This window comes from Coffea eugenioides, chromosome 4, assembly GCF_003713205.1.
Source record: "Coffea eugenioides isolate CCC68of chromosome 4, Ceug_1.0, whole genome shotgun sequence".
NCBI lineage: Eukaryota > Viridiplantae > Streptophyta > Magnoliopsida > Gentianales > Rubiaceae > Coffea > Coffea eugenioides.
In genome coordinates this window covers 31,528,785-31,536,776 of record NC_040038.1, presented here as the reverse complement: position 1 = coordinate 31,536,776, position 7,992 = coordinate 31,528,785, and the positions used below count along the sequence as shown (strand labels likewise).

Below are 7,992 nucleotides of genomic sequence, written 5' to 3'. Positions count from 1 at the left end.
CGAATTAATGAACCAAATTGTAGGTAGAAGAACGCCATAATCAGGGAGGTACTTGATTGATAAGTTCGGATCGAATAACTTAAGAAGACTCTCAAGTATTCAAAGGGAACTCTCTTGGAAAAGAGAAGATGAGAAAACTCTCGAAAAGTTGTATTAAAATCTGACCATCATGACCGAATACGACTTAGGCTATTTATAGCCTTACATGACTAAGAAACCCTAAAAGTATTTTTTTTTGAACCTTTAAGAACAGGAGTACAACTTGTCTAGAAAAAACTCGGGAGTCAAGACAGATTGTCTAATAAAATATCCAAGAACATCTCTTCCACAAGCTTGAAGCAAAAAAAGGAAATGGAAAACATAAAAGAGCCTACATATTATCAAAATTGACAAGTAAAGTAGAAAAGCTCATTAATTCATCTATCAAAGTGCTACAACAATGCGGCCAGCTACTTGGTCAAGATCTCTTTGTCCACTGGATGTGATTCTTCTTCCACCTTTTGGGTCCATATCAACAATATTCATCTTCTGCAGCTGCTGAAGAATGTGGCGAGCAACACTCCCGCTGCTTTTACCAAAATGAGGAGGACGGCTTCCTTTTTTTTTGCTCCCACCATAAATCCTCCTGAAAGCACCAACTCCAAGGCCTTGCCTCAAATAAATTTTTCTAGCCATGGAAGCGACTCTGATTAGTACCAATCTGGGTCATACGGAGCAGGTTCCTTGAGTGTACCAGTTTTCACAATATCAACCCATTGTGGAAGTTCCATCCTTCCAGATCACCTGAGATGGGCAGAATAAGCCTTGACGAAGTCGTGAGGAGAGATTTCTTTCACAGTCCTCGCAGTCGCCATCATCGAATCTGTCTCTGTAGCAGCTCTGCCGACGCGGCCGATGCCTCTTAGAGCCAAAACAAAAGTGGACGTGCTCCCCTAAAGGTATTTGGACTTAACTAAACTAGGAAACCCTAAACTAATAACCAAATAAATTCGTCTATCAATGGACAAGGTCTGCCCGAATGTAATGCCTTAATAAATGACTCATCTTTGGCAAGGTAAATGACAAATAAACCCCTTGCCTTAACACACGACTAAAGCAACAAGTAAGACTAATGAACTAAACAGCAAGTTTTCTTCATTCGATTTCTTCCACTTGGAGCAAGGTGTAAAGTGTTGAATCTTCTTTGTCCAAGCCCTCTATGATCCTCAAATCATCCCCAACTCGTTCTTGAATTGTGCACAAAAGAGTTTGAAGTGATTCTCTCATTTTCTTTGCATGACCTCTTGTAATCGGATCACTTGGTATTCGTATCACTTGCTCACTGGACCCTTGATCACTTGTGCCTCTTCATCATTCCCCTTCTCTTGAAGGCGATTTGTTCCCAAATCAAGTTCATCATTTGCGTGAAAAAGGCTCAAGTCAGCGACATTGAATGTAGCATGTACTCCATACTCACCTGGGAGATCAAGTTTGTAAGCGTTGTCATTGATTTGCTCCACTACTTGGAATGGTCCATCGCCCCTTGGAAGGAGTTTATTGCGTCTTTGGATTGGACAATGCTCCTTCCTCATGTGTATCCAAACCCAATCACCTGATTCGAATACCAATTTGCGGCGTCCTTTGTTTACACTTTGAACATATTGGAGAGTTCACTTTTCAATATTACCTCGGGCTTTAGCATGCAACTCATGTACAAAATTAGCCTTTTTCTTACCATCCAAATTAATTCTCTCATGCACAGGTAAAGGAGACAAGTCTGAGTGAGAGGGTTAAACCAATAAACAACTTCAAAAGGGAAATATTGTGTGGCAGTGTGTACAGTGCGATTATAAGCAAACTCAACATGAAGCAAGCAATCTTCCCAAGTTTTAATGTTCTTTTTAATTATTGCTCGCAACAAAGTAAACAAAGTTCTATTAAGTACTTCAGTTTACCCATCCGTTTGTGGGTAACTAGAGGTAGAGAAAAATAATTTAGTGCCTAATTTACACCACAAGGTTTTCCAAAAGTAGTTAAGGAACTTTATATCTCTATCAGAAACAATGGTGCGAGACATTCCATGCAATCGAACTATTTCTTTAAAGAACAAGTCAGCCACATGTTTAGCATCATCAGTTTTATGATAAGGGATAAAATGTGCCATTTTAGAGAAACGGTCAAATACAATATAAATTGAATTATGATCCTTTCTAGTCCTCGATTGTCCAAGCACAAAATCCATAGACAAGTCAACCCAAGGTTCATGTGGAATGGGTAAAGGAGTGTAAAGACCATAAGGATTTACGTTGGATTTTGCATGGTGACAAGTGACGCACCTTTCTATAGGTCGTTCGACATCCTTCTTCATTCGTGGCCAAAAGAAATGCTCTTGAAGGACTGATAATGTTTTGGCAATACCAAAGTGACCCATAAATCCTCTTCCATATGCCTCACGGACCAACAAGGAACACATAGAGCTCATTGGAATGCACAATTTTTTCTTGTAATACAAGAACCGTTGTGGCAAGAAATAATACTCACGAGTGTGTCATGGTAAGGAAGTGAAAATCTCCCCAAAATCTAGGTCAGTTGCATAAAGATTTTTGAGGAATTCAAAACCTAGCAACTTAGCATCTAATGTAGTGGTAAGTGTGTATTTTCTAGAAAGTGCATCAGCTATTACATTAGTTTTACCTGATTTATACTTGATCACGAATGCAAAAGTGTCGATGAAGGCTATCCACCTTGCATGACGTTTGCTCAATTTAGTTTGGGACTTGATGTGTTTGAGCGACTCATGATCAGTATACAAAATGAACTCTCGAGGTCGAAGGTAGCGTTGCCAAGTTTGGAGAGCTCGACCTAAAGCCATCAACTCTTTGTCATAAGTTGAATAGTTCAATGAAACTCCGTGCAGCTTTTCACTATAGTAGGCAATCGGTCGACCTTCTTGGAGTAGAACAGCCCCAATACCCATGCCAGAAGCATCACACTCAACTTCAAAAGTTTTATCAAAGTTAGGTAAACTTAGAACAGGTGCATGTGTGAGCTTATATTTAAGTAATTGGAAGGACTTAGCTTGTTTATCTCCCCAGTGAAACGGCACATTCTTCTTGACTATCAATGTAAGTGGTGCAGCAATAGTGCTAAAGTCCTTGACAAAGCTTCTATAGAAGCTTGCCAAGCCATGAAAGCTTCTTACTTCACTTACATTAGTAGGTGTTGGCCATTCACTTATATCCTTCATTTTTGCTTGATCAACTTGTATACCTGTTCACTCACAACATAGCCTAGAAGTACAAGTTGATTAGTGCAAAAAGTGCACTTCTTAAGGTTGGCGTAGAGCCTTTCCCTTCGAAGCACATCTAAGACAGCTTGTAAATGTATCGCATGCTCTTCTAAACTCTTGCTATAAATTAATATATCATCAAAATAAACTACCACAAATTTACCACTGAAGGGACGCAAAACATGGTTCATTAATCTCATAAAAGTTCTAGGTGCATTAGATAAGCCAAAAGGCATGACAAACCACTCATATAGTTCATGTTTAGTTTTAAAAGCAGTTTTCCATTCATCCCCATCTTTCATGCGAATTTGGTGGTGACCATTTTTTAGATCAATCTTAGTAAAAATAATGGCACCATGCAACTCATCAAGCATGTCATCTAATCGAGGTATGTGATGGCGATACTTTACCATTATGGCGTTAATGGCTCGACAATCGGTGCAATCCTCCATCTTTCTTAGGCACGAGTAGGACAGGTACGGCACAAGGATTTAGACTCTCACGAATCCATCCTTTGCCAAGTAGCTCCTCTACTTTGTGATACCCCGAATTCTTTAAACCCTAAATTCTAATCAAAAGAAAAAAAAACCAAGTTTACTTGTGACTAACCGATTTTGTTAAATTTCTCATTTTTAATCGGAACCCTAATTGTAATCAATGGAATTGTAAAATCCCGCACATTTTTCTTAAAATTTCTTTTATTTGGAAATTATTACTTTATAATCGCCCTACTACTCAATCACCCCACAATAAGTGCAAATGAACATGAAAGTAAAGGTTTTCCCTTTTAATTTTTAAGTTAGCGCGAATTAGGGTTTTCACGTTTTTTTCGTAGTGTGATTATTTGGTACGGAATGAGGATCAAATTTGGTAGGTAAGAGTGACTTTTGGATGATGAAATATTATATGATTTGAAGTGATAATAATAAATTAGTGATTAGAAGGTAAAAACCCTAGTATACGTCATTTAAGAAAAAATGGCTCGAACCGACGGGTATCGATCACTACCGATTGAACCCACCACTTCCCTACCACCACATACCCTTGATATTTTTGCAAAATATCCCCCTCATCCTCAGCCATATAACTGAAATATGTGGCCAAAATGCAAGGAAAAGAAAACAAAATTTTAGTTGGCTTTGGTGGTGACAAGTGTCAACCATCTATGGTTCCTTGACCAACCTCTTGTCTTGCCTTCTTATCCCTTATTTCAGCCCATTTTCCCTCATTTTCTTTCTGTTTTGGCTGAGAGCAAGGAGAGGAAAGAGTGAGGAGAGTTTTCAATCTTCTACCTTGAATCCAACCTTTTGAGTGCAACCAAGAAAAACTAAACCGATTAATCCCTAGTTTGGAAGCTTGGGAAGCTAGGGAACCAAAAATTTCAAGGAGAGGTGAAGGATCATCCTAGCAAGCTCTTGTCTTGAGGTATAATGGCTCATCAACCTTTCTTTCTCCATTAATCATGATTAAGTTGGGTATTAATGTTAGTATTGTGCTTGTGATGCTTGTTTCAAATGGTTTTGATGATTAGAGGGATGACTTTTGAGTTAGGGTTTCTTGTGGGTTAGGTGTTATATGATGTGTATATATGGTATATAATCTTGTAAAGGAGAAGTAGTGGTAGATTTAAGGTAAAAATATGAATTATAGCTTGCATATAACAAAATTCCAGAATTGAGATTTCTTATGGTTCAGTTCTGTCCGTTTCTGTTTGAGTATGTTAGAGGCCGAATTAGGCTTAGTAAAAAACATGAAAGTTGTAGAGAATGATATTTTATGGTTGCCTACAAAATTTCATCTCAATCAGAGGAACGTAGACTGTGAAAAGATGAAAATACCCTGACTGCCATAGGAGTAAAGTCAGTGGACAGTTTTGACAGTACACTAAGTTGGTTGCATTTATTCACCTTGATACGTACTGAAATAGCTTTTAGTCAAAACATGAAAGTTTTATTACTTTGTTTTAAATTTTCAACGCCTCCAAGAACACCTTAAACGGACTTTGGTAGCTTGAGATATGGTCATTTAAAGGTAGTGCGGTTAACTGGTCTATTAGTTGGAATTTGGTTCTGTGAATTGGGAATTTGACTGGGTTACACTGGAAATTAGACTAGGTGGTCTTCACCAAAGTTGTAGCTCTCTGCCTTAGCTTCGAAATGGTATAAGTTGTACCTCAATTTGATAAGCGTAGCCTCGGTTGTGTCCGTTACGTAAAACCACATCAAATCTGTCTTTTGCTAGACTTCATTTCCGCACATGTCGTTAGCTTGATTTTTGTACTTGTATTACCTTGAGCCTATTGAACGGCTATTGAAATGAGTTTGTTTTGTGTGTAACTTTGGGTTTGATTGAGGAAAAGAATGAAGCCATAAATGGCTGGAAAATGGGTAAATACAAAGGGCGTGCTGCCCAAATTTACGCTCGAGGGCTAGGTAAACATATTTGTAACTTGAGTAAGGGTTAAGAGCGATTACCACTTGAACCATCTAGGATATTTGCACCTTCTTTTATCAAGGTATATAAGTTAGAATTTGGCCGACCTTGTATCCTTGGAAAAATGAAATTTATGACTAATGGAAATACTTTTCGCCATTTCGTCGACCCGAATGGTATTTCAAAGTATAGTTGTTTCCAAGTTTGAAAGTTTTAAGAGCGAGCATGAGTTTACAAATATTCTACAAATAAGTTTCAATTATGTGATTCTCGTTAAACGAAACGTTTAAGTTTCGAACCTTAGTTACTTTCAAAAGCTCTTAAACAATGTTTTATCGCAGATTTGGACTCCATACACACGGAGTAATACCCGAACGTAACTTATAAAGGCACCGCATCTTTTGGTGAGTGCTTCCAAATATCTGGTTGAACTGGACACTTGTTTTAATACTTGATCCATGAAAATACATGATACGAGATTTGTTGATCGGGCAAGGGTGTACTTTATCGCACTTGCGCTAATATGATATCTACTTATTTATTGTTGCAATTAACTTGATATACTTGTACTTGATTTGTAAGTGTGGAGCGGCAGTATGTACCACACTCTATCCGAGTGGGAGGTGCTTCTCATTCCCGTCTCCATACTTTTATTTTAATTCAGTCGATTGGAGTGTTATCTCATCGACTTTTGGGGACCCCAAACCCCACTGGCTAGTTAATCGAGTCGAGCCGGCAAGGGCTTGGTCGATGAGATAACGAACCATGGGTAGTTAGTAATGTCGAGTGGAGTGATATCTCCTCGACTAATCGGTATACTCGAGTATTACCACCAATATTTATTGAGGATTTTGGGCCCAGTAGGGGGTGTGAATGGTGGACGGAGAGTAGTGTAAGTGGTGCTCTACTGGATTGGTTACTTACTTGAAGGTTGACGGAGTGTCAACTATTACTTGATCAAGCTCTGGTGATGCAATGGGAATTTGGCTCCTGAGAGCCATCCGTATCCTTATACTTTGGCATGATTATTGCTTATTGGATTATTGTTTCTTCTGAAAAACTTTTACACTCGCTCATTTTGAGATTGCTACTTGAAGTGTTATTGCTCACTTTTATGAACTCTTCATGCTCGTTACTTCGCTATATCGAAAACTTGTACTTATAAATAATGGTCAATTTGCTATTTGGAACCTCACTGGGCTTTTAGCTCATTCCACGCCATTTGTTTTCCTTACAGGGGTACGAGCGAGGCGTGAGACGTGTACAGACTAGCGTAGTCTAGTTGTTTTGAATTTTGTAATTGTACTCGCACTAGTCGCTCGATTAGGGTTTAATGTATTGAGAACTTAAATCTTTTGATGTATTTGGGACTGTATGGATGGTTGAGATAAAAATGAATGTATCCGTATGTTCCAAACTTGGTAACAGTTATTTCATTTGTTATTGAGGTTGCACCTCATTTTAATCGATGCGAGTGAGTGAGTCCTTGCAAGAGCTGGGGAGGGGGTCCGCTAAACCTTAGGGTACGCCTAGGGAGAGGTGGGGCCGTCACAGTTGGTATCAGAGCTCCTATTGAGCTCGTGCCGGGAGAGGGTTCTCGGACTGTGGGGATTGACTTGTTAAGTGTGGAACAATTGTCTATTGTTGGGGACCTTAGATATGTATGTTAGGTAGGAATCTCTAATACGGGTGATTTGCTCTTGAGCCTGACCAGCTTGAGTGGTAAATTATCATATTTTCGGATTCTTGTCCCCGAGTACCAAAGAGTGATACCTTTACGATAAGTTGAGATCTCGTGTAATATTAGGATAAGTTTGGATGGCGAAAACAAAGGCACGGGGGATGCGAATAGTCTGGACTTGAAATATATTGAAGAGATTCGTGGGATTTGGGATTCTTATGATCCACGTGCTTCGAGTTTTGATTAAGTGTAGTGCCTGAGCAATACCTAGGGTTAATGTACCGTAGGATGTGTTAATTGCTGTGATATGTATATAAAGAAACTATGTTATTTTCAATGTGTTTTGAACATGCTTTTATTGAACCTTATAGCTATTTTATTTTGCTTATACTTATTTATGAATAACTATATGAATTTATGAATAAATGAATGAATTTCGAGGACGAAATTCTTTTAAGGAGAGGAGATTGTGATACGCCGACTTCTTTAAACCCTAAATTCTAATCAAAAGGAAAAAAGAACCTAGTTTACTTGTGACTAACTGATTTTCTTAAATTTCTCATTTTTAATCGGACCCTAATTGTAATCAATGGAATTGTAAAATTCCACA

General features: G+C 38.5%; 1 pseudogene; it reads right to left on the bottom strand.

The window, feature by feature from the left end:
• Positions 1-242: 242 nt before the first annotated feature.
• On the bottom strand, positions 243-899 carry LOC113768342 (annotated as a pseudogene).
• Between the last annotated feature and the right edge of the window lie 7,093 nt (positions 900-7,992).